Raw genomic sequence first — 27,192 nt, forward strand, 5'->3', positions numbered from 1 at the left:
AGGGAGCAAGAGAGAGAGGGAGAGGGAGAAGGCGAGAGAGAGAGGGAGGGAGAGAGAGAGAGAGAGGGAGAGAGAGGGAGGGAGAGAGGGAGAGAGAGAGAGAGAGAGGGAGAGAGAGAGGGAGGGAGAGAGAGAGGGGGGAGAGGGAGAGAGGAGAGAGAAGAGAGAGAGAAGGGAGGGGGAGTGAGCGGGAGAGAGGGAGAGGGAGCAAGAGAGAGAGGGAGAGAGAGAAGGCGAGAGAGAGAGGGAGGGAGAGAGAGAGTGAGAGTGGGAGAGAGAGAGGGAGGGAGAGAGAGGGAGAGTGGGAGAGAGAGAGGGAGGGAGAGAGAGAGATGGAGGGAGAGAGAGAGATGGAGGGAGGGAGAGAGAGCGAGAGGGAGGGAGGGAGTTAGATATTGTGTAAATGTGAGCAAGGAAGGGGCAAAAAGAGAGCGGGATGACAGAAGTGGGGAGGTGAGGAGTACGTGAGGAGAGGAGGATGGATAGGGAAATGCACACAGGATGATTTGTAACATGACTACCTTCTATTAATCTCCCCTAATGCACCCCTCTGCTGCAAGGAGGGAGGAGCAGGAAGCAGACGGAAGGGGTGGCTGAAGAGGAGAAAATTAAAGGAAACTCAGACGCCGCAGGATTTTACTGACAAATAACACCGGCAGCCTCCATCGCTGCCCCGTGGATGACTGACTGTGGGTTTTAGTTCCTGATATTGCCAATCCATATTATATTATTATAAAGAGACCCCGTTTCCAGGCCAGATCCACATTGCTGATGAAGACACAGATCCCGGTGTAACAGCCGAAGATATACCCCCTGGCCAGACTATACCAAGGTTAAACTGGGCTAGCCTGTTTTATATCCCGGGTATATTCTGGGCTAGTCCAGTTTATACCCCGGGGTATCATTTAGGCTAGGCTATTTCATACCCCCCTAGGCCAGATTATACCCCCCACACTCAGGCCCGGGGTTAAAGTGGGCTAGCCTGTTTTATACCCCGGGTACATTCTGGGCTAGTCCAGTTTATACCCCGGGGTATCATTTAGGCTAGGCTATTTCATACCCCCCTGGGCCAGATTATACCCCCCACACTCAGGCCCGGGGGTTAAAGTGGGCTAGCCTGTTTTATACCCCGGGTACATTCTGTGCTAGTGCAGCATATACCCCGGGGTATTATTTAGGCTAGGCTATTTCATACCATTTCAAGGAAGAAATGGAAACGGATGATCCACTGTGGCGACCCCTAACGGCAGCAGCCGAAAGTAGTAATAGTAGTAGTATTTCATACCATGTTAAACCAGATTATACCCCCCACACTCAGATACACAAAATAATCAAGGATACAGTAATCAATTTTGATTTTATTTCACACGCTGATGACACAACTTTCATACAACAGCTAGTGCCAACCATCTGCAACTGTGATGAATCTTCAATAAAACGGAGGCTATAAAATAAAATAAATAATAGAACAAAATAAAAAGGCTATATTAGTGAATAATACTAATCAATAAAGGCTGCCAGAGCCCCTTTGTCCTCTGTCTTATGCTCTTGCCATTGTCACCTATGTTTGCACCGGGTACATGCAGTTTCTTGTCTGTACCCTGCAAATACTCTGCGGTGAAACTTCTTGCAACTTGAAAGTCGGTGACCGTTAGCTTTACGCTGAAGAAGAAACCATCTTCTGAGCATCAAGAACTTTGAATCCAAATAACTACGAGCTCTCAGGACTCTGAACCAATCTAGACTGCTTGACATAACCAGTGTTAGGTTCTCTGAACGCTGAACTCCACCAAACGTTAACAAGCATTCAAACAATCTGAAACTAACCCGACTGCGCCGCCGTCTGGCTTCAACGAGGACCCACCGGAGGGTGGCCCCTGCTTCCGAACCAAGTGTTCCAACGCCACCCACGTGTCTCTTCCACGCTCCCCGAGCCAGCACAACGCATCCAGACATAAGGTTGCTTTGCTAACTAATCAAGTGCAGACTTCAGTGAATCATGAGCTAACAAAACATATATCTAAACACTGGTTACAACACCGAGGTGCTCTGGACACTAAAGCTGGCAGGATATGTTAGCCACTGCATTGACTGGCCAACCTTGGTATATACTGCAACGTCACACCCCAACAAACTGGCTGTGGCCATGACCTCGGCATCAGTCGCCCATACTCCATCCCGTGATATTCCAGAGGCAGTCACATAGTCATTAACGTTCTGGTTCTGGTCCAGGTAGCGTTGGAGCTTTGTACTGATGTCATATGGAAGTGTACCATATACATGTAAACTTTCAAATCTCTGTCACCTTCCTAGCCTATTAGCTTTTGGCTAACTAGCAACTGTTTTTAGCCCTTTTAGCTAAGCTAATAAATATTTTAGCTTAAAAACACTGGAAATGACGGCAAAAACTTACTTTTTACCACATATATATGTTCACTAAGAACCTTCCTAACCTTGATCTACCAATCTGATGCATTAACATAGTTTGATCGATAAGTGATCGAGAGTGAGAGAGAGGTCCACTCACCATGCTTGCTGAAATTACTGCATGTCAAGAGCAAAATGACTTCAGAACATTGAGTTGCACATAACCCGGAGGGGGGGGGATATAATCTGGACTAGAGGGGTATACTCTGACCTAGGCCAAAATATACCCCAGGGTATAAACCAGCCTAGGCTATTTTATACCCTGGGGTATAGTTTAGGCTAGGCCAGACTATACCTGAGTATAGTTTGGCGGGGGGTTAATCTGGCCTGTTACACCGATATTGATATCGCAATAAAATAAAGCGACAACTTCAACACATATTGATTGAGGTCCGAACACACACACACACACACACACACGCACGTATAGTAGTTACCCAGTCTTGCCTGAATATGCATGACAGCATGGGCACAGGTTGACAAAAGACTGTCCTTCACCAAAAACGACCCCACAGATGGTTTGTATGAGCAGCTTATTACGACCTATAGTTACGTTTTAAGCTCCTTCCTCGTGGTCCTCCGTAATTATAACACGTTACCTTCCTGTAACAATAAGCACCTCCTTCCATAAGCTCTCGTGAGAAGGAATATTAATAAAAGCAAAGTTCAATGTCACATAGCGGTTATAATGTCCACGCTAGCTGACTTGCTAACCTTTGGCTAATGTTAAGTTAGCTCTTATGACGTCATTCATAGGTAAACATACTGCCAATAGCAATCTTACTTACTATACTAGATGGAGAAACAACACAAAAACAGACTGACTACATATTCTGTTGTTCTCACATTGTTTTAAAAACCCACAATGCACAGAGGTGAAAAGTACCTGTGGCATATCTCCTGCCGCCGGTAGGGCGCCGCTCCTGTGGGTCTTATTAGAGGACAAACGACCTATGTGGTCGTATGGGTTGGAGGACTTGTTCAGATTAAGGCATATGGACGGTACCCTTCTCGGATGTTGGTGTAAACATAGCTGCGTTTCATTCCTGTTTTGCAGCTTGGGACCTAGAGCGGGCGGCTCATGTGCCCTAATGGAAACGGTGATTTCCTCTTAAAGTGAGCTCGGGGCCACTAGGAACAAAGCGCCACAAGTAGGTCATGTTGTTTACTTGATACGAGGAAAAGTAAGGGTGATCAAGCGATCACGGATCCTTATTGTCAGCGTAGCCGCATCCTGGCTCTGCTCCGCTGTACAGAAATGTAGCGTTGACATTGGGAGGAGATTTGATGGGGCTCCAAACAGCATTTCCCCAGAGACCCCCGTTTCCAGGCCAGATACACATTTGCTGATGAAGACACTGATCCCAGTATTGATACCGCTATAAAATAAGAGACAACTTCAACACCTTATTGATTGAGGTCCGAACACGCTACAAAACATGCGCGCGCACACACACACACACACACACACACACACACACACACACACACACACACACACATGCCCGCATAGTAGTTATCCAGTCTTTCCTGAATATAGGTGCCAGCATGGGAACAGGTAGACAAACACGAAGACACCAACACAAAATCTCTTGTAACACACTACACGAACTGGAACACATTGCTATACACAGACGCACACATTGCAGCATGCAGACCGATTTACTCAAACACACACAAACACACACACACGCATGCAATAGATTGACCTGAGCCCTATCCCTGCATGGGTCTGAGGCTGCAGATCGATGAGAGACGAGGGAGGAAGTGACATGTGTGACTGAGCGGGGCCTGAAGGCATGCTGCATTATAGGGAAACCTCTTGTCACAAGATATAGGCTTTATTGCTCACGTTCTCCTTGTGTGTGTGTGCATGTGTGTGTGTGTGCGTTGTGTGTACAGGGGGAGCCGTGTATGACTGTTTGAATCTGTATGCAGCCCAAGCATTCGTGTGTGTGCACGTGCACGCATGTTCGTCGCCACGCCGATGAAGTGCACTGAGCATTACGCATGTGAGGTTGAAAAGATAGCGTCCATGTTTTAATCATGGTTATGGGGTCTCTATCTGGCCCTCCCTGTGTTCCCCCTTCCTTTGATCTTGTGATTCTCTAATACGTTGACTGACCTCTGCTGTCAGGACCTAATTAGACATGGTAATTAAGGATTAGATGGGTCAGGCGGGAGTTGTGCGCGCGCGCGTGTGTGTGTGTGTGTGTGTGGAGGGATGTGAAGGTCAATGTGCTGCTTATAGTTTTAGGGGACAGGGAATCGACCACCGCTCTCCCTGGTACAAGCAGTCAGAAAGCTGCCTTCTCTGAAAGATGAGTGTAAGCATTGCTAATTAGTAAGTATCACAGAACCAGAGCCTGTCGTCTGACATCAGTGAGCTGACTAATGAAATATACTACAGAAGACAGTGTGTTTTATTTCTGACCGCTGACAGCTGCTGCCTTGGAAATGCTCAGTGGGCAAAATGTGACAGGATAAGGATAGCGCTTCCCCTTCCAGTGTGGGAAGATGGCGGCGCGAATTCACGTTTGCAGCGGCCTCACCCAGTCCCGTCCATGCACTGTCTTTGTCCACGTCTGCGTCTGAGTTTGTCTTCGTTTGATGGCTGGGAGAGCCGGCGCTGGATCGGCTGGGGAAGCCTGGTCTGCCGCGTCCTGTGGGCCCAGGGACCACGCCCCTGACTGGAGCTGCACCTGAAGAGGAAACACCGAGGGCGGTCTGACAGGACGCTGAAGCGGGGCAGGCTAAGCTAACTGCCAGCCCATGCAGACCGGCAGGTCCGATAACACCGAGGGCGGTCTGACAGGACGTTGAAGTGGGTCAGGCTAAGCTAACTGCCAGCCCATGCAGACTGGCAGGTCCGATAACACCGAGGGTGGTCTGACAGGACGCTGAAGCGGGTCAGGCTAAGCTAACTGTCAGCCCATGCAGACCGGCAGGTCCGATAACACCGAAGGCGGTCTGACAGGACGCTGAAGCGGGTCAGGCTAAGCTAACTGCCAGCCCATGCAGACCGGCAGGTCCGATAAAACCGAGGGCGGTCTGGTGGCAGCCTCGCCTGGCGTAGACTGTGTTTTTGGTGTCGTCGTGAGGAGTGCGGGGAGGTGTGTCGAAGGTGTCTAGCTGGGAGAGCTGGTGTTGGATCGGCTGGGGGAGCCTGGTCTGCTGCATCTGGTGGACTGAGGGACCACGGCCCTGCCTGGAGCTGCACCTGAAGAGGAAACACCGAGCACGGTCTGACAGGACGCTGAAGCGGGGCATGCTAAGCTAACTGCTAGCCCATGCAGACCGGCAGGTCCCACAGTCCTCCTGGCTGGCGTTCCCTCTCTTGGACAGTGAAACATTTTATTTTGACATGTTGGATATGTGTTTTTGTAGTTTTTTTTATAGTTTGGGTGTGTTTTGGTGTTTGTGTTGCACTGCTGTGGGCTGGAGGAAACGATGTTTCATTTCATTTCTTGTACGCGAGGGCCTGAAATGAAAAGATAAATAAGTGTTCCTGATTCCTGATAAGCTGGAATGGCATGACTCTGTGCGTCACTTACAAGGAACCCATACACTAATGCTATCCCCCACGTTAAAGGCAGACCCTGAGGTAAAATGGGAAGGAGAACAAGCTCCTTCTATGTGTACCAACATCTGAATACAGGAAGTACTGTATTTCAGCATACAGCGCATATTCATTTCAAAATATATGAATTTTCTTTACGATGCAGATTCGTTTAACTGAGATATTGATGAAGATCATTAAAAAAATGACTCACAGGAAACACACAGAAAACTAGAATATCACAACCAAAACCAACAAAGAAACACAACAAGTCCTCCAACCCATACGACCACATAGGTCGTTTGTCCTCTAATACGACCCACAGGAGCGTTTCCTAAATTAGCGCCCCTACCGGCGGCAGGAGGTATGACAGAGATACTTTTTGTGCATTGTGGGTTTTTTAAACAATGTGAGAACAATAGAATATGTAGTCAGTGTGTTTTTGTGTTGTTTCTCCGTCTAGTATAGTAAGTAAGATTGCTATTGGTAGTATGTTTACCTATGAATGACGTCATAAGAGCTAACTTAACGTTAGCCACAAGTTAGCAAGTCAGCTAGCGTGGACATTATAACCACTATGTGACATTAAACTGCTTTTATTAATATTCCTTCTCACGAGAGGTCATGGGAGGAGGTGCTTATTGTTACAGGGGAAGTGACGTGTTATAATTACGGAGGAGCACGAGGAAGGAGCTTAAAACCTCACTATAGGCCCTAATAAGCTGCTTGTACGAACCACCTACAGGGTGGTGTTTTGTTGGAGGACAGTCTCAAGAAACAGCATCCCCGCCCACATTTTGCATGCAAGAAGACGCTGGCAAGTCATCGTCATGCTGGGATCTGGAGAGATCGGAGGGGGACTTTAAAGAGGAGTCACTCGACGAGGTTGTGTTTCCTCCCCACTGAGGAGCACCGACGCTCAGGCTGTCAGAGGAGGCGGTGACAGTGTGGGTTTTTTTAGCTGGCGGAGCGCTAAGAGCGGCTGTGGCGGTGCTGGAGTGTGAGCCTATCACTCATGGTTGCCCTGTATGGGGTTCAACAACACTTTCTTATCTTCCTCTACTCTTCATCATTTTCTCCTCTCGGTCTTCGTTTCCGTCTGTCTCGTGTCTCGCTGTCCTGCTCTTGACCAATGGCACCGAACGCGGTGTGTGCGCGTGTGTGGGAGGGGCAAGGGAGTTAGAACGGAGGGGACAAGTCCTCCTCAATGTGGGGGGGGGGGTAAAAAGTCCCCCCCCCCAATAAACAAGAACATCCACTCCTAGCTATATGTATAAATATATGTATATGTATATGTATATATATATATATGTATATGTATATATATATATATATATAATATTGGACATACATATACTCCATGCGTGTGCCCGCATTCATGTCATTCCCATCCCACAATATGTGAAGAATAGGAGGAAAGGAGAGAGGAGAAAAGGAGTGGAGAGGAGCTAAGAGACGAGAAGAGGAGAGGCATGGAAAAAACTAAAGAAATTCTATTATTTATTGTTAATTGGCATTGTTGTCATTCATTCATTCATTCATTCATTCATCTTCAGCCGCTTCTCCGGGGTGGGGTCGCGGTGGCAGCAACGCCCTCCAGCTCCTCCGGGGGGATCCCAAGGTGTTCCCAGGCCAGATTGGACATGTAGTCCCTCCAGCGAGTTCTGGGTCTACCCCGAGGTCTCCTCCCAGCTGGACGTGCCCGGTAAACCTCCAAAGGAAGGCACCCAGGAGGCATCCTAATCAGATGCCCGAACCACCTCAACTGGCTCCTTTCGACGTGAAGGAGCAGCGGCTCTACTCCGAGCTCCCTCCGGATGTCCGAGCTCCTCACCCTATCTCTAAGGCTGAGCCCAGACACCCTACGGAGGAAACTCATTTCAGCCGCTTGTATCCACGATCTCACCCTTTCGGTCATTACCCAAAGCTCATGACCATAGGTGAGGGTTGGAATGAAGATCAACTGGTACATTGAGAGCTTTGCCTCCCGGCTCAGCTCCCTCTTCACCACAACAGTCCGGTACAACGTCCCCATTACTGCTGATGCTGCACCAATCCGCCTGTCAATCTCCCGCTCCATCCTACCCTCACTGGTGAACAGGACCCCGAGATACTTGAACTCCTTCACTTGGGGCAGCAACTCACCCCCCAACCCGGAGGGATCAATCCACCATTTTCCGGTAGAGAACCATGGCCTCAGACTTGGAGGTGCTGACTCTCATCCCGGCCATTTCACACTCAGCTGCAAACCGCCCCGGTGTGCGCTGGAGGTCGTGTTCTGATGGAGCCAACAAAACCACAACATCTGCGAAGAGCAGAGATGCAGTTCTGAGGTTCCCAAAACAGACACACTCCTCACCTTGGCTGCACCTTGAGACCCTGTCCATGAACATCACAAACAGAATTGGAGACAAGGGACAACCTTGGCGGAGTCCCACACCCACCGGAAATGGGTCATTGTCATTCATTGAGGGAAACTATTTTTACAAATAATTTGTCCTGTATCAATAATATTCTGTCCCTGAAATATAACAATATTTTGTAGAGATCTGAATACATGACTTTATTAGGATGTGCGGTCTTGCTGTGAGGTACTTTGGGTAAATGTGTTAACCAACTACCAGGATTTGCCTCAACGATGTACAGATGTCTAGGCTTTACGTTTTTGTCTCAAATAGCTTAAAATGTGTTAATTTAGCTGCTGAAATATAATAATAATAATAATAATAATAATAATAATAATATTCCGGGGAGGCCTTATCTATGGCCATGAAACACGTTTATCTTTGCTGAAAACTGTTGTAAAATTACAGTTTAAAACCACTCTTTAAAACATTTTTCCAGGGGACCCTGCCCCCGGACCCCCCTACAGGGTTTTGCCCCCCCCCCATATAAAACTCTCTCCTACGCCCTTTGGGAGGGTTGACATATCAAGACAGTATCGTAGACAGGGGACAGTAGAAAATGACTTAGAAGGAGGGATACTAGGGCACGATGAGGGAGCAAGAAGGAGGGGACAGAAAGAAAAGGAGTGAAGGTATCTGGATAAAGGGAGGATGGGGGTGTGGAGGAGAAGGGGAGGGCAGAAAGAAAAGGAGTGAGGATATCTAGATAAAGGGAGGACGGGAGTGTTGAGGAGAAGGGGAGGACAGAAAGAAAAGGAGTGAAGGTATCTGGATAAAGGGAGGATGGGAGGATGGGGGTGTGGAGGAGAAGGGGAGGACAGAAAGAAAAGGAGTGACGGTATCTGGATAAAGGGAGGATGGGAGGATGGGGGTGTGGAGGAGAAGGGGAGGACAGAAAGAAAAGGAGTGAAGGTATCTGGATAAAGGGAGGATGGGGGTGTGGAGGAGAAGGGGAGGACAGAAAGAAGAGGAGTGAAGGTATCTGGATAAAGGGAGGATGGGGGTGTGAAGGAGAAGGGGAGGGCAGAAAGAAGAGGAGTGAAGGTATCTGGATAAAGGGAGGATGGGGGTGTGGAGGAGAAGGGGAGGACAGAAAGAAAAGGAGTGACGGTATCTGGATAAAGGGAGGATGGGGGTGTGGAGGAGAAGGGGAGGACAGAAAGAAAAGGAGTGAAGGTATCTGGATTAAGGGAGGATGGGGGTGTGGAGGAGAAGGGGAGGACAGAAAGAAAAGGAGTGAAGGTATCTGGATAAAGGGAGGACGGGGGTGTGGAGGAGAAGGGGAGGACAGAAAGAAGAAGAGTGAAGGTATCTGGATTAAGGGAGGATGGGGTGTGGAGGAGAAGGGGAGGGCAGAAAGAAGAGGAGTGAAGGTATCTGGATAAAGGGAGGATGGGGGTGTGGAGGGGTAAGCGTAGCGGGGGAATAAGGGAGGAAAAGCAGATGCTGGGTGATTAGTATGCTGGTAAAGCACCACCTCTCTCGGTGCTCCTCCACCAGCCACTCAGCACCAGCGAGTCCCTCTCTCTCCTGCATGAAGCGTCGTCCTGCACAGCGTTTTTGATGCTGAACTGGAGGCCAGAGGAGAGGAGAGGAGAGGAGAGGAGAGGAGAGGAGAGGAGAGGAGAGGAGAGGAGAGGAGAGGAGAGGAGAGGAGAGGAGAGGAGAGGCAGTCAGTGGGAGCCATGAAATACTAATGAGTAGATTTTCCTATGAAATGGAATAGGAGATGATGGTGTGGAGCTAGCTGGCTGCTGTTATTGCCTAAGCGTTTCGTGAGTGACGTGAGGGTGGAGTGACCTAGTTAGCAGCAAGTGATGGAGATAACGGGGGGGGGCTAATGTCAGGGAGATCGTTATGAAAGACGGAGAGACGTGGAGCGTATGGAAATCAGTCGGGAAACGTCTCACTGTGTAAACTTCATACACTTCCAACAGTGTCACTTTCACCTGACTTCTACCCCCGTCGGGTCATATTGAGGCTGTCCTCCACCCAAAAAAACAACACGACCCCGTAGGTCGCCTGTGCAAGCGGCTTATTACGACCTATAGTTACGTTGTCAAAGTGAAGCTGTATGGGTTGGGGGACTTGTCCAGTATATATTTGTGCTACACAACATCACAGTGTACACATCGACAGGGTACACAACAATACACAACAGCCTCTGTCCCTAGAACCTCCAGTTTGGAGGAGGAAAATCTCCGCCCGGGGAAACGAATACCTTCTCAGGAGGGGGGGAACAAAAAAGAAACTTGGGCGAAACCTCAGGAGGGACATCAGAGGAGGGATCCTTTAGGCCCACGAGGGGTGCCAAGTGGGCAAGACAGACAAAGCAGTAACAGATTTAGTACCAAAATAATGATTACCCTTAGTCGGTAATGTAGGAGAGGCTCCTGTGGGTGGTGTCGGAGGGTAGGAGCAGAGGGCCCGTGTGGTCCTGTGGGTCGGAGGACTTGTTGGAGGGAGCACTAAAAGAAAAGAAGGGAGAAGTGACTGCCGGGACAACACTGTCTGCAGAAGCGTGTGAAACATCCTCCCCAGATGTGACCACAGAGCAGCATCCCCGGCCGGGGGCCACGGAGCCCTGGGAAAAGAGGAGGGGCCTCATGCAGCCAGCAGGCCGACCCCGGCACAACACTCACACAGAGTGCAGAGTGAAGCCACGTCCATATTTAAACCCTGGTGAGTCTGAGATGTAGTAACCCTGACGGGGGCAGAGCGGCCACCTGCTAGGCTATTTCAACACACCGAAACACAGCTCTCTTTTGTGGCAGAGAGCTCGGTATCGTTCTGGGTTGCTTTTTTAACCCCCCTGCCCTCCCCCTTTTTTCTCTCCAGTTGTACCCGGCCAATTACCCCACTCTTCCGAGCCGTCCCGGTCTCTGCTCCACCCCCTCTGCTGATCCGGGGAGGGCTGCAGACTACCACATGCCTCCTCCCATACATGTGGAGTCACCAGCCGCTTCTTTTCACCTGACAGTGAGGAGTTTCACCAGGGGGACGTAGCGCGTGGGAGGATCACACTATTCCCCCCAGTTCCCCCTCCCGCCTGAACAGGCGCCCTGACCGACCAGAGGAGGCGCTGGTGCAGCGGCCAGGACACACACCCACATCCGGCTTCCCACCTGCAGACACGGCCAATTGTGCCAGTAGGGACACCCGACCAAGCCGGAGGTAACACGGGGATTCGAACCGGCGATCCCCGTGTTAGCATGCAACGGAATAGAGCGCCACGCTACCCGGACGCCCCAGAGCTCGGTACCATCTTTACAAATCCAGATAACAGCAATGGCCAAAGAAATCCGATAATGGACACAAGCCACAACAGGAAATTCACAGTACAAGACACAAAGCAGTTGCGGACAAGCGCCACCTATTGGCAGATTCTGACCAAATATCACAGATTCACATCTGGAGTGTACCTGCACATGATTTGGCATTACCCAAGGATTCAGGAGGAGACAAAATCGGGATTCTAGACCAAACATTCAGATGCCAAAATGTAAAGTGGGTTGTAACAGTGCCACCATCAGGTCGGTTCTGGACAAATGTTGAATGCTCGAATCTGGAGAACACTTACACGTGTACCAAATTTCATGATGGTCAGCCATGCAGAATCATCCGTGCTGGCAGCTGAAATTTGACTGGCCAAAGGCAGCCATGTTTTTTCATTGGTCAAGCTGTCATTTCAGCTGTCAATAGGGTGCTTGACAAAGACACAGCACATCAAATTTGAAAACCAATGGGCAAACAGTTCAGGAGTTATCAACGTTACAACGTTACAGGGTGATGACGACTGGACACTTGTGTTCACAAGCTATGGCTCCTTCTGTCAATATGGGACATGCACCAAAATTGACTGGCCTGTTGCAAGCAAGCGGATTGGCCAAGCAAGTTTCCTTCAGTCTGCCATGGGCCTCTGAGGATGATACGTACCAAATATCATGAAGATAGGATCAACGGTCTAGGAAAAGTTTGAAAAAGTAGGTTTTTCAGAAAATTCAAAAATGGGGGAAATAAAATCAGAAATAAATGCTAGCTCTGGCATGAACCAAGGATTCAGTAGAGGAAGAAACGTGATTCTAGACCAAACTCTTCTTGAGATAGACGCCAAAACGTAAAGTGGTTTGTGGCTACCAATGGTCTGATCTGTCCATCTACCTCAGGCATGTATGTAAGTAACCTGCTAACATCTGTTTCAGCATCTCTGATATATTCTCTGCACCATCGCACTTTATCGCCTCTTATTTTGCCTGTATATAGTCAATCCTTGTGTATATATCTGAAGATTGTTGTGTTGTATTAGTCTATGTTGAGTACGCTGAGAGCCACGAAACCGGAGTCAAATTCCATGTAGTGCAAACCTACATGGCCGATAAACATGGTTCTGATCCCGATCACGGTTTATGAGATCCAAACACTTTTAGAGCAGAAAAACCTGGAATAATAATATAGAAGAAGAATTGGAACAGGCCCTGAGATGGCCCGGCGGCCTGTCCAGGGTGTCTCCCTGCCTGCTGCCCAATGACTGCTGGGATAGGCTCCAGTATCCCGCGACCCCGACTGGGATAAGCGGCTTGGATAATGGATGGATGGAAGAATTGGAACAAACACAAGGGGGTTCCAGCAGCTTTGTTGCATGGACCCCTAATAAACAATAGCAATTGTTCTGTGTTGTGTCTGTGAATATTGTCAACTCCTTTGTCGCCTCCTGTGTCCTTTGTTTTTGTGCGATGTTATACTCGCAGATATCCTTTGTTGCTCAAACAACAGCATTGGTTATATGCATAGCCTAGCGTATACGGTTAACACACTGTTGAGATTTTGGTGTGCACGCCTGTGACATCGTGAGCCTTTTGCGATCCATGGTCATCCAGAAACCCCTTCTAAGCACTGCTAAGTAAACACAATTAGATGTACCAGTGCAAGAGCGTGACCCGGTCTTGAGAAGGACATCTAGCCGGAGCTGTCGCAAATGGTGAAAAAGCAGTTCAATAGATGGCTTGCATTTATATAGCACTTTTCTAGCTGCAACAGCCATTCAAAGCCCTTTACAATCAATAATGTCTCACATTCACCCACGCAAACACACACACATACGCGCACACTCACACACCGACGGCGGTGTCAATCATGCAAGTTAGCTACCAGTTCATCGGGGGCAGTTAGGGGTTAGGTGTCTTGCTCAAGAACACCTTGACATTTTGCAAGGAGGAGACAAAGGCTGAATCAGCAACCCTCCAGTTACCAGACGACCCGCTCTACCTGCCAGCCATCGTCGCCCCAGTTATAACCAACAGCCGAAACAAAAGCCAGACAAGAATCTCGAGGGAAGCCACGGGCTTGCAAATGCATTGAAAAATTGGTTTTCAATTAACAGTTTAATAAAAATAAGAACTCTGACAGAGTGAAAAACAAGCATGTTGACAAGAGCTAGGAAGAAGAGAAAATAGAGTAAAAAAGAAAGCAGGGAAAGATGAAGATGGCGAATGACCTTGCGCTTGTGACATTATATGTGACTGAAACTCCCTTTGTTGATGTCTGAATTCTGCTCCATGGCCAGCTTGACAATGACGCTTAAAGACAACCCGACTCAAGAGGATTAGTTTGACGGTATTGTATTTGCAGAGAGCCACGTGGGCCCAGGGACCGCGGCCCTGCCCACAGCGGCGCCCGAAGAGGAAACACCGAGGGCGGTCTGACAGGAGGTGGAAGCAGGGCAGGCTAAGCTAACTGCTAGCCCATGCAGACCGGCAGTTCCGATAACACCGAGGCTTGTCTGGCAGCGGCCTCGCCTAGCCTCGACTGTGTTTTTAGTGTCGTCGTGTGGCGTGCAGGGAGGTGTGTCGAAGGTGTCTGGCTGGGAGAGCTGGCGTTGTATTGGCCGGGGGAGCCTGGTCTACTACGTTGGTGGGCCCAAGGACCACGGCTCTTGCCTGGAGCTGCGCCTGAAGAGAAAACACCGAGGGTGGTCTGACAGGACGCGGAAGCGGGGCAGGCTAAGCTAACTGCTAGCCCATGCAGACCGGCAGTTCCGACAGTCATCCTGGCTGGTGTTTGTTCTCCTGGACAATGATTCTGTATTTCTTATTGTTTTGTTTAGTTTAGATATCTGTGTCAGTTTGGATATGTGTGTTCTTGCAGTTCTTGGATATGAGTTTTTGTCTTTGTGTTGCACTCCTGTGGGCTGGGGGAAATGCTATTTCCGTTTCATTTCATGTACTCGGGTACATGAAATGAAACGGCAAAGTGTCCCTGATCCCTGATTCCATGTCTTGAAAAGTGAACATATTTGGTATTTCTGATTCATTTCTTGGTGTTTGTTTCAACCTGCCATGAAAAGTACCACGGCCTTGTGCTGCAGTGAGATGAAATGAACTCATGAGCACAAATGAAGTCTCATTCAAATCTGGTTTCAGCACAGTACCTCCCAAAGACACTGCTCTCCTGCTCTATCTTTGGAGATAAGTGCTGAAGCCCCTTTGTTTCTGGCTGCACAAAGGATCCCAACGCATGCAAATGGCGAACTCTGTGAGCTTCGGTTCACCTGGGGAGGATAACAACAATGTTTTTTTTATCGACACAAAAACACACAGGCATACACACAAACTCTCTGAAACCCACACGCATCATGCAGCAGGAATGAAGCTTATGGTGGCAAAAGGGAATAGTAATGAGGCGAAGCTTTGTAATATTCTAAATATGGCTGCAGGTCTCATCACACAGGTAAGTGTTCATATCGCACTCTGTCTGCCCCACAATCCCTGCTGTGAAAGCACAGGGGGTTGGGGAGCTCATGGCAAATGTTCTTCCCGAAGGCTGTTTCCATTTGGTTGTGCCTGGAATAGCGCTTCATGCTCCATTATTTTAACAGGCCGCGGGCTTCTCACCAAATCCGTTCAAAAATATATTCACTTCCGCCTTGCTGCACGATAGCACGATGAAGGCTTGTTTGCTTTGCCACTGCTGGGGCAAGGCCTGGACATTAAGCAGGCTGTAGAGGATGGGCTGAGGAGAGCAACGCCGCCGTGCAGCACAAACACACTCTTCTCAGGGACAGAACTGAGCTGTTAAGACCACTGGGATGTTGGGCGATCCCTCAAGGATATCACGAGCATTAGATCAGAAATTCCTCTGAACAGGCCGAAATCTTGTAACCGTGTGTGTGTGTGTGTGTGTGTGTGTGTGTGTGTGTGTGTGTGTGTGTGTATGTGTGTGCATCATGCACGCAGCATGTGTGTGTGTGTGTCAATGTAAACATGTGCCATGTGTTTGAACGTGTGAATAAATGTCCATCCATCCATTATCCGCACCGCTTATCCTGCTCTCAGGGTCGCAGGGACGCTGGAGCCTATCCCAGCAGTCACTGGGCGGCAGGCGGGGAGACACCCTGGACAGGCCGCCAGACCATCACACAGGGCCCACACACACACACACATACATTCACATCAACGGACAATTTAGTAATGCTGATTCACCTGACCTACAGGTCTTTGGACTGTGGGAGGAAACCGGACCACCCGGAGGAAACCCACGCAGACCCCGGGAGAACATGCAAACTGCACACAGAGGACGACCCGGGACGACCCCCAAGGTTGGACTACCCAGGGACTCGAACCCAGGACCTTCTTGCTGTGAGGCGACCGTGCTGACCACTGCGCCAATGTGCCGCCTGTGAATAAATGTCTTCTCTTCAAACGCCTAGCATGCAGACGTGCCCCACTTCTTTACCGAGCTAGCTGTTGTAGAGAGAGCACGGCTCTTTCCCTTGTGCACCACCATCACAGAGAGACCCCGAGGCACTAAAGAGGGGTGCAATTTGCTTTGAATTCATATCAGTTTACTGGATATTTGTCAGGGTGTGAGGAAAGGTGGCAGTTTGTGATGGTTGGTTTCGCATATTGGTCATTTTTTTAACGTGTCTTGGCTATAGACTCTGGGGGTGCTGAAATTGAACTGTATGCCCATTTGTCTAAAATGTGCTTCTCTCTCACATTCACTCCTACGCTCCTGTCTGCAGTTTTGTTATATTGCCTCTGCCTCACCATTTGGATTGAGTGTGTGTTTGTGTGTGACAGAGAGACGCGAGATTTGCCATGTGTGATTTGTTAGTCAACTTGAATATTTTGTGCATCCCTCAAACCACCTGCAAATAAGTGACAGGAAGAACCACACACACACACACACACACACACACACACACACACACACACACACACACACACACACATACACACAGACAAAGTGCGAACACACACAACTGCGAACACATTAATTCCTAAACCTGTTTTGATGACTGACAGATGGCGATGAAGGTGCCAGCATCAATCTGCCAGCCTCAATCTGCTCAAACTTAATGATGTCATGAATTACCAGCTCTTACTAATTAACACAAGCTGGAACTATTTCCATATTATTGTGTTTGTATGCAGGTGCATGGTTCTGGGTCTGTGCTCGCGTGCTTATGGTCATGCTCAAAGCTGGCACTTCTGTATATCCAAACTCATAAGCTTTTAATTATGGTTATGTTAACATGCATTCTGCCCCTGCTGGTGAGTGAATCATCCCTGGTCACTCATTTTTCTCATGGGCACACAAACGCAAATATGTCTCTCCTCCTGTACCGTGACACTGTCATCATTAGTCACATTTATTCAGTGTGACACTGAAACCTCTGTTACATCAACTGCCACGGCCCTCAGACCCTGGGGTAATGAATAATTCTGCTAATGATGAGGGAACGAGGCTAATGTATTTAACAGTGACAACTTGAATGCAAACTAAGCTACCTAGTGTGAGCATTGAAAGGAGCCTCATGCTTTTACCTTCATTAGCAACTGCTGACAGAATAATGTGTGCATATGCAATGATGCACATCTACTATCTCTTACAAATAAACTCAGCTCTACCGCCTACACTAAAGGTTGTCTCCTTAGTGAGTCAGCTCATTGAAGAAATAAAACTGGAAGTAACACAAGACACAACGAGATGCAACAACCAATAAACTAGCTAGAAAAAGAAAAAAAGAAGAACCAGACGATCAAAGAACCTGACACAAGACAGGTGGAAGGACCCAGATGCAGACTCGCAGACACAGGAGACGGTAAGTGGAAATTCTTCACTGAAGAATTCACAAACTAAGTACAACAGAAGCTGCTCATTCTCGACGCAAAACAGAAGTTGCAGAAAACTTAAAACAACTGAGAGGCTGAAATAGCAAAATTAGGAACGTTCGGTAATGGGCCACGTTCTGGCACTTATGCACTTTAGAAGAAAATCTGTGTTTTCGTGACCTAAAAAGCCTTTCTGCGTGTGGACGAAAGGCCAAAAAGCATAGAAAAGGCTGCGCTTTAAAAAATACCCGTGTACATGTGGACTAGGCCTAAAACAATGGAGAGGCTGAAAAATACTCAAACTAGGAATGGCTGGCTGACAGCATATACACTGATCAGCCACAACATTAAAACCACTGACAGGTAAGTGAATAGCATTGATTATCTCATCACAATGGCACCTGTCAAAGGGTGGGATATATCAGGCAGCAAGTGAATAGTCGATTCTTGAAGTTGATGTGTTGGAAGCAGGAGACATGGGCAAGCATAAGGATCTGAGCGACTTTGACAAGAGCCAAATTGTGATGGCTAGACGACTGGGTCAGAGCATCTCCAAAACGGCAGGTCTTGTGGGGGTGTTCCCGGTATGCAGTGGTCAGCACCTACCAAAAGTGGTCCAAGGAAGGACAACCGGTGAACCAGCGACAGGATCATGGGCGCCCAAGGCTCATCGATGTGTGTGGGGAGGGAAAGCTAGCTCGTCTGGTCTGATCCAACAGAATAATAATAATATAATAACTTTATCACTCATAACTAATAATAACTTATTATGGGTAAGGGTCCTGAAAGTAATACTGGTTAATTAGTTTTTCGATGGACTGACATGATAAAACCAGAAAGGAAGTGAAGACTAGCCTGCCAGTACTTCACGGCATACAAACAATTAAAAACTTTCCTTACTGAACAACCTGCAAATAAAGTGCAACAAAAGTCAACACAGTGATGCCGGCCAGTTTAACTGCACGCTAACATTAGCATGCTAACAGCGCTACCAGCCCGGGCAATACCGGTGACGTTAGCCGGATATCCACGGGTAGCCGCGGCTAGGGACAGAGGGAAATAGCAACAAGCCTCCAACAAGGCCCCAGCGGATCTCTTCAACGTCGAAAATCCGTCCACTGCAACTTCAACAGCAGGGAAACATGTCCCATAGCAGTAATAAAAAAACATCAATAATGATGAAGACTATGTCTCTATGGAAACCAGGGGAGATATGATAGAGCAGAAGAAGTTATTCTATGTGGAAATATTTAACAGACAAGAGGCAAACTTCATGTCCTTCACCAAGATGATCCTGGAATCTGCAACTACCAGAATTGAGGGAATCATGAAAGAGGTTCAGGAGGTCAAATCCAGCCTTCAATTCTCTTAAGCCCAAACTGATGACGTGAGAGAGATGGAGAAGAGAGTCGGTTCGTTTGAATCACAACTGCAGTCTCTGTCCTCTCAGTGCATGAGCTCCGAAAGCAAAGACATCATATCCAAAATTGATTATTTCGAAAATCAGAGTCGACGAAACAAGCTAATTATTGATGGTCTGATAGGGGACAATGTGCATGAGTCTTGGTCAGATACTGAACACGAGGTCAGAGAGTTTTTGAATAGCAAACTGAAAATTGATCCAAATTCTATTGAAATTGACAGAGCCCACCGTACCGGAAATGTGAAACAGAACTCTGGAAAAGCAAGACCAATTGTAGTGAAATTCCTGAGGCACAAAGACAAAGAACTCATTCCTGCCAAGACGAGAGCTCGCCTCGAGAACACTACAATTTATGTAAATGAGGACTTCTCTGAATTGCCAAGGAAGAAGAGAGCAGACCTCATTCCAGCAATGAAACAAGCCAGGGAACAAGGAAATAATGCTGTCATTAACTACGACAGACTGGTAGTTAAACCACGAAAGCTTCAGCAGATGACAGCGACCACACAGCATGAGTGAATCTGTGCCAGCAAGACCCCAATACATATGGTGACTACTTTCTAACATGTTTTTTTTCTCCCTACCACAATACTATGACATCATCTCCATCCAAGCAAGCTGACACTTTGTACCAAAATGTTCCTACATCAGCCTCTTGCTTACTACATGTAAACACTGACCTATGTGATCAAGCAAATAGACCACGAGTAGACTATTTTCCCAAAACCTTCCAACAATCAGATAGTGAACTAAGGGACTCCTCAACATCCAACATTTTATATAATAATGACCCTGACACAAACCGTTCCGCTCAACAGAAACAAGGTTATTTCAGAATATCTGATTACTACCATGAGAACGAATGTAAATCCTCCGTTGAACTCCAAAAAACGAAGAGTGACTTTTCCCTTTAATGTTCGCAGCCTGCCAAAAAACTCATTCTTTATGCCTTTGTTTGGCCAACCTCGACTTCTCTTTTAATGTAATAAAGCTAACGGAAATCTGGTTGACTAAAGACAACGATGATTAAAATGAATTTAACAGCTATCACTCATATATTTTCGTAATGTGTGTGTGTGTGGTAGTTAGTGTAGATAGCGGGACCGAAAACTAAAGCATTTACGATCCTAATTCTTTTTGGAGGTGGTAGGTATTGTCTCAGAGAGTAAGGGAAAAATCCCAGAAAATTAAAATTATGCATAATTATGCATAGATATGCATTTTTCTAAAAATGGCTAAAAACCACTTTTCTCTGCATTTCAGATGATCCTGAGCATCTTAGATTTTTTCACCTAAAATTTTTTTCTGGGACCCCCCCCCCCTTAACCTGGAAAATGTGACCCTCTCCCCCTTTAATGCTATTGTGTATACAATGTCATGTATGTGAAATATGCTTGGTTGGAACAACTACTGGCCTCACCTACCATCCAGACTTGACACACTCAGACCATTCACCACTCAGATTCCCCTTATACTTGCCTCACCAGTGACCATCGTCTACTACTTGCCATTTAGCCCCTTTCCACCCCCACTTGAAGTGGGGTACCAGCGGGGCTCTTCTAGTAAACATATATATAGGTGCAGAGAAGATCAAATGGGTGGGGGTGTCTCCTTATATCTCAACCTTAGCCTGGTATACAAAGAAAGATATGATATTGAAAAGTATTTTACCCTTTCTGCTGAGGCTGTGATTGTTGAAACCAGCCAGAACATTACTGCATCCGCCTATTGACCACCTAGCTCTAGTTTTTCTGTATTCAGTACTAACTTAGCAAATGTTCTTGGTATTATTTCTAAAGAATGGAAAACTGTTATCTAATTAGTGGTTTCAATATCAATATAGTGAAGGATGAGACTAATAATTTAATTAAGGACTTTATTGACACAATGTTCTCTCATTATTTTCCTCCTATGATTACAGTACCAAGCAGAGTGTCAAAGTGAGTGTCAAGAGTGTCATGTCAAACATGAAATCAGGAGTTCTGTGTATGGATATTGCTGGCACATTGCCCGATCATTTTAATAATAATCAAGGAACACGATAAGCCTACATTTACACCACATCCCAAATATAAGAGAACCTTCAATGAAGCAAATATAGCGAAGTTGGGATTAGTGGTCAGCGAGTATCCATGGACAGATATCCTTCAGTCTGTAGATCCACAACAGGCTTTTATTTTGTTTTCAGAATGTATCTCCCAGGCCCATGAGCTGTGCTTCCCCCTTGTACTGGTGTCTCCTCCCGAGCTTCATCATAAACTGACCAAACTGTGGTCAACTTCAACCATCGTGAAATCCTTGAATACTAAACAGACGGTACGAAAAAAATCTTTTCAGTGCCCCTCCGTTTAATCTTTCATTATCATTATCTTAACCGCTTATCCTGCTCTCAGGGTCGCGGGGATGCTGGAGCCTATCCCAGCAGTCATGGAACACAATTCATTAAAGCTCACCGGCATCAGACCAGCCATTTAATCTTGCCCAATTTAAAAATTATAGAAATAAATTAAACCACATTATCAGAGGCGCTAAAAAAATACTACTACAATGTAGAATTATCAAAACCTAAAAATGACCAGAACTTTCTTTGGAGAACAATTAATTGTTTCCTCAACAAGAAAAATAAAGATAAGCATTTACCTAATGAATTTAACGTTGATGGGGGTCTTACCACTGATCCACAATTAATTGCCAACAATTTTCAGGAATCAGGAACAATTTATTTATCATTTCATCTCATGTACTACGTACACAAAAGAAACGAAATTCCGTTTCCTCCAGCCCACAGTAGTGCAACACAAAAGACAATAACACATATCCAAAAACCTCCAAAAACAACACCACCAAAAACATATAAAAGCAGAGAACACAGCAAAAAAAAATCAACCCACACAAACACACAAACAGCCAACAACACAGTCCACCCAGTGCCACACAGTCCAAAAACTTGACCGTCCAGAGAACGAACAACAGCCAGGATGTCTGTCGGAACTGCCGGTCTGCATGGGCTAGCAGTTAGCTTAGCCTGCCCTGCTTCCGGTTCCTTTCAGACCACCCTCTGTGTTTCCTCTTCAGGTGCAGCTCCAGGCATGGTCATGAAGCCAAAGGAATTGTCTGTGGACCTCCGAGACAGGATGGTATCGAGGCACAGATCTGGGGAAGGGTACAAAAAAATGTCTACAGCTTTGAAGGTCCCGAAGAGCACAGTGGTCTCCATCATTCGTAAATGGAAGAAGTTTGGATTCACCAGGACTCTTCCTAGAGCTGGCCACCCAGCCAAACTGAGCAGTTGGGGGAAAAGGGCCTTGGTCAGGGAGGTGACCAAGAACCCGATGATCACTCTGACAGAGCTCCAGCGTTCCTCTGTGGAGATGGGAGAACCTTCCAGAAGGACAACCATCTCTGCAGCACTCCACCAATCAGGCCTTTATGGTAGAGTGGCCAGACGGAAGCCTCTGCTCAGTAAAAGGCACATGACAGCCCGCTTGGAGTTTGCCAGAAAGCACCTAAAGGACTCTCAGACCATGAGAGACAAGATTCTCTGGTCTGATGAAACCAAGATTGAACTCTTTGGCCTGAATGCCAAACGTCACGTCTGGAGGAAACCAGGCACCTCTCATCACCTTGCTAATACCATCCCTACAGTGAAGCATGGTGGTGGCAGCATCATGCTGTGGGGATGTTCTTCAGCGGCAGGAACTGGGAGACTAGTCAGGATCGAGGGGAAGATGGATGGAGCAAAGTACAGAGAGATCCCTGATGAAAACCTGCTCCAGAGCACTCAGGACGTCAGACTGGGGTGAAGGTTTACCTTTCAACACGACAACGACCCTAAGTACACAGCCAAGACAACGAAGGAGTGGCTTCGGGACAAGTCTGTGAATGTCCTTGAGTGGCCCAGCCAGAGCCCAGACTTGAACCCCATTGAACATCTCTGGAAAGACCTGAAAATAGCTGTGCAGCGACGCTCCCCATCTAATCTTACAGAGCTCAAGAGGTTCTGCAGAGAAGAATGGGAGAAATACCCCAAATATAGGTGTGCCAAGCTTGTAGCTTCGTACCCAAGAAGACTTGAGGCTGTAATCGCTGCCAAAGGTGCCTCAACCAAGTACTGAGTAAAGGGTGTGAATACTTATGGACATGCAATATTTCAGTTTTTTATTTTGAATAAATTTGCAAAAATTTCAACAAAACCTTTTTCACTTTGTCATTATGGGGTATTGTATGTAGATTGATGAGGAAAAAAAAGGAATTTAATCCATTTTGGAATAAGGCTGTAACATAACAAAATGTGGGGAAAGTGAAGGGGTGTGAATACTTTCCGGATGCACTGTATACATAGGCAATGAACTATGACACATTCTGGCAGTATCAACTTATTTATACTACTGATGAAGATTTCATCAGATGAGATGTGCTCTCAGCAGGAGTCCACAGACAACATTACATGCAAGTGTGCTACTCCTCCCATGGAGAGCAGTCAATGAGAGAGAGAAAACACAACAAACCCAGCATTCATACTAAAAGGAGGTTTAAAAAATAAATAGAACAACACACTTACACAGGGGCTCACGGGGGTGGGATCGTGACAGAATCAGGGTGATATCTGCAGGGGGCTCCAAATTTAAATCCCTTAACTTATTCTTCTGCCCTGTTTTGAATGCGTCATTCCTGTGGACAAAAAGGAACACGTTGTTCTTTTGACGTGTTTTGCATGCATCACTTCTATGAAAAAAATGATCATTATTCGTGAAGTGTAAGATATCAAATCAGTTCCTTTTTTAATAGGGTGATTTGTGCACATGTCCTCGGCATAACACTTTTCATGACATTCATGATTCAGCAACAATCACAGATTAGCACCGTTTTCAAAACATATATTTGAAAATTAAAATGTTCTATAGTGTTCCATTTAACCAACTAAGTCCCACGCAGCGTCGTTCATGAAATAATGGCAGAAAATTGTTCCAATCATAACCTATGAAACAGGGCTTTGAACGTGAAAAATATGTATAGAAAAGAGAAAGATGGGAGAGAGAGAGAGAGAGAGAGAGTATGGTATCATGATGGTAGGGGTGTAAGAAAATATGGATACACTCGAGTATGGCGATGTTATCTTTTGTGATACTGTATCGATTCTCAAAACCACTATATGGATTTTTAATTGTTGACATGTAAAGGTTTGTGACAAATATTTTGTGTTGTGTATAACCCCACGACCGCTAGACAACAGTGTTGTCATCTGTCTTCAGCCATGTGACTCTTCCACTCCAACCCAACAACGTAAACCGAGACAGGAAGTAGCATAAGCACAAAGAACACAGGCCTATGAAACCACAATATATCACCTGTCTTACAGTATCACAATATATCACCTTTCTTACAGTATCACAATATATCACCTTTCTTACAGCATCACAATATATCACCTTTCTTACAGCATCACAATATATCACCTTTCTTACAGTATCACAATATATCACCTGTCTTACAGTACCACAATATATCACCTTTCTTACAGTACCACAATATATCACCTTTCTTACAGTATCACAATATATCACCTTTCTTACAGCATCACAATATATCACCTTTCTTACAGCATCACAATATATCACCTTTCTTACAGTATCACAATATATCACCTTTCTTACAGTATCACAATATATCACCTTTCTTACAGTATCACAATATATCACCTTTCTTACAGTATCACAATATATCACCTTTCTTATAGTATCACAATATATCACCTTTCTTACAGTATCACAATATATCACCTGTCTTACAGTATCACAATATATCACCTTTCTTACAGTATCACAATATGTCACCTTTCTTACAGTATCACAATATGTCACCTTTCTTACAGTATCACAATATATCACCTTTCTTACAGTATCACAATATATCACCTTTCTTACAGTATCACACAATATATCACCTTTCTTACAGTATCACAATATATCACCTTTCTTACAGTATCACAATATATCACCTGTCTTACAGTATCACAATATATCACCTGTCTTACAGCATCACAATATATCACCTGTCTTACAGTATCACAATATATCACCTGTCTTACAGTATCACAATATATCACCTTTCTTACAGTATCACAATATATCACCTTTCTTACAGCATCACAATATATCACCTTTCTTACAGCATCACAATATATCACCTGTCTTACAGTATCACAATATATCACCTTTCCTACAGTATCACAATATATCACCTGTCTTATAGTATCACAATATATCACCTTTCTTACAGTATCACAATATATCACCTTTCTTACAGTATCACAATATATCACCTGTCTTACAGCATCACAATATATCACCTGTCTTACAGCATCACAATATATCACCTGTCTTACAGTATCACAATATGTCACCTGTCTTACAGTATCACAATATATCACCTGTCTTACAGTATCACAATATATCACCTTCCTTACAGTATCACAATATATCACCTGTCTTACAGTATCACAATATGTCACCTTTCTTACAGTATCACAATATATCACCTGTCTTACATATCACAATATATCACCTTTCTTACAGCATCACAATATATCACCTGTCTTACAGTATCACAATATATCACCTTTCCTACAGTATCACAATATATCACCTGTCTTATAGTATCACAATATATCACCTTTCTTACAGTATCACAATATATCACCTTTCTTACAGTATCACAATATATCACCTTTCCTACAGTATCACAATATATAACCTGTCTTACAGTATCACAATATATCACCTTCCTTACAGTATCACAATATATCACCTGTCTTACAGTATCACAATATATCACCTTTCTTACAGTATCACAATATATCACCTTTCTTACAGCATCACAATATATCACCTTTCTTACAGCATCACAATATATCACCTGTCTTACAGTATCACAATATGTCACCTTTCTTACAGTATCACAATATATCACCTGTCTTACATATCACAATATATCACCTGTCTTACAGTATCACAACATATCACCTGTCTTACATATCACAATATATCACCTGTCTTACAGTATCACAATATATCACCTGTCTTACAGTATCACGATATATCACGATGTATTGAATCATAACCCTGTATCGTGATACGTATCGTATCGCCAGATTCTCACCAACACACAGCCCTGCATGATGGAGGCTTAGAAAAGTACTGCTTCTCTAATACACATGAAGACAACTGAGATGTGCAGAGATTAACCCGACACAGTAATTAATTACCTCATCTGATCAACTTAGTTTCTAAACTTACAATGATAAATATCCTTTGCTTTGCTTAAGTCTTAGTCGCTTGCTTTCACACATTACAGAAACACCTGTCTTAATTAATTTATTGCTTAATTAGTTTCCTGCCTAATGGGATGCATAGTTTGTTTTAATAATTAAACATTTCTCAAATGTTTGCTGCGTTGCCACTGACACGGACTAATCATGACGCCGTGAGTCAGTTTGTTGTGGCGTTCCCACACCGACAGGGCTCTGGAGCATGTGTGAAGAAGGGGGATGATTGGGCCCTTTGCCAAACCTCATTTACGAGGCATTCGTTTCCCCTTCCCTTGAGTGGCTTAATCTCACTGCAACCTTCTCTATCCTTGTTTTGACAAGTCTTGCTGGCTCTAACCTCTTGTGATGTTTCCTCCCACACTCCAAACACGCGTGCATATCAGCTGAACCGGAATCTATAAGTGGCCAACAGGTATGAATGGATTTGTCCATGGACTTGTCCATTAGTCCACTACTGCAGCGGTCATACCAGTTTCCCGTTTGTTGGCGTGCACTATTGACAATGGCATGTTTTCGCGTTGCCTGCGAGATTTACCATGGATAAATGTCAACCTCATGCACACAACCGTCAACAAACCGTCGCCTGCACCCGTCGGCAGACGGGGGAAACGTTTCAAGTTGTACATCTCAAGTTACGTCCACAGGTATGAGGACGAGAGGACGGACGGACGGACGGAAGGAAGGAAGGACGGAATTGTGGACGTAACTTGACATGTCATATTGTCAATAGCACGCGTCAACAAGCAGGAAACGGGTATGACCGCTGCAGCAGAAACCGGAAGTCAGTGGACTACAGTTATGCACAGAGCCCGTTAGCTCTGAAAGGAGCGCTCAGCTCTCGCGGACAGGTTCGCCTGTGCATAATATGAACGATGTGTGAACGAAATTAGGAATGGCCCTTCTCCAGCAGCTAGATGCCAACTCTGGAGGATTCAGTG

The sequence above is a fragment of the Lampris incognitus genome, chromosome 6 (genome assembly GCF_029633865.1).
Source record: "Lampris incognitus isolate fLamInc1 chromosome 6, fLamInc1.hap2, whole genome shotgun sequence".
NCBI lineage: Eukaryota > Metazoa > Chordata > Actinopteri > Lampriformes > Lampridae > Lampris > Lampris incognitus.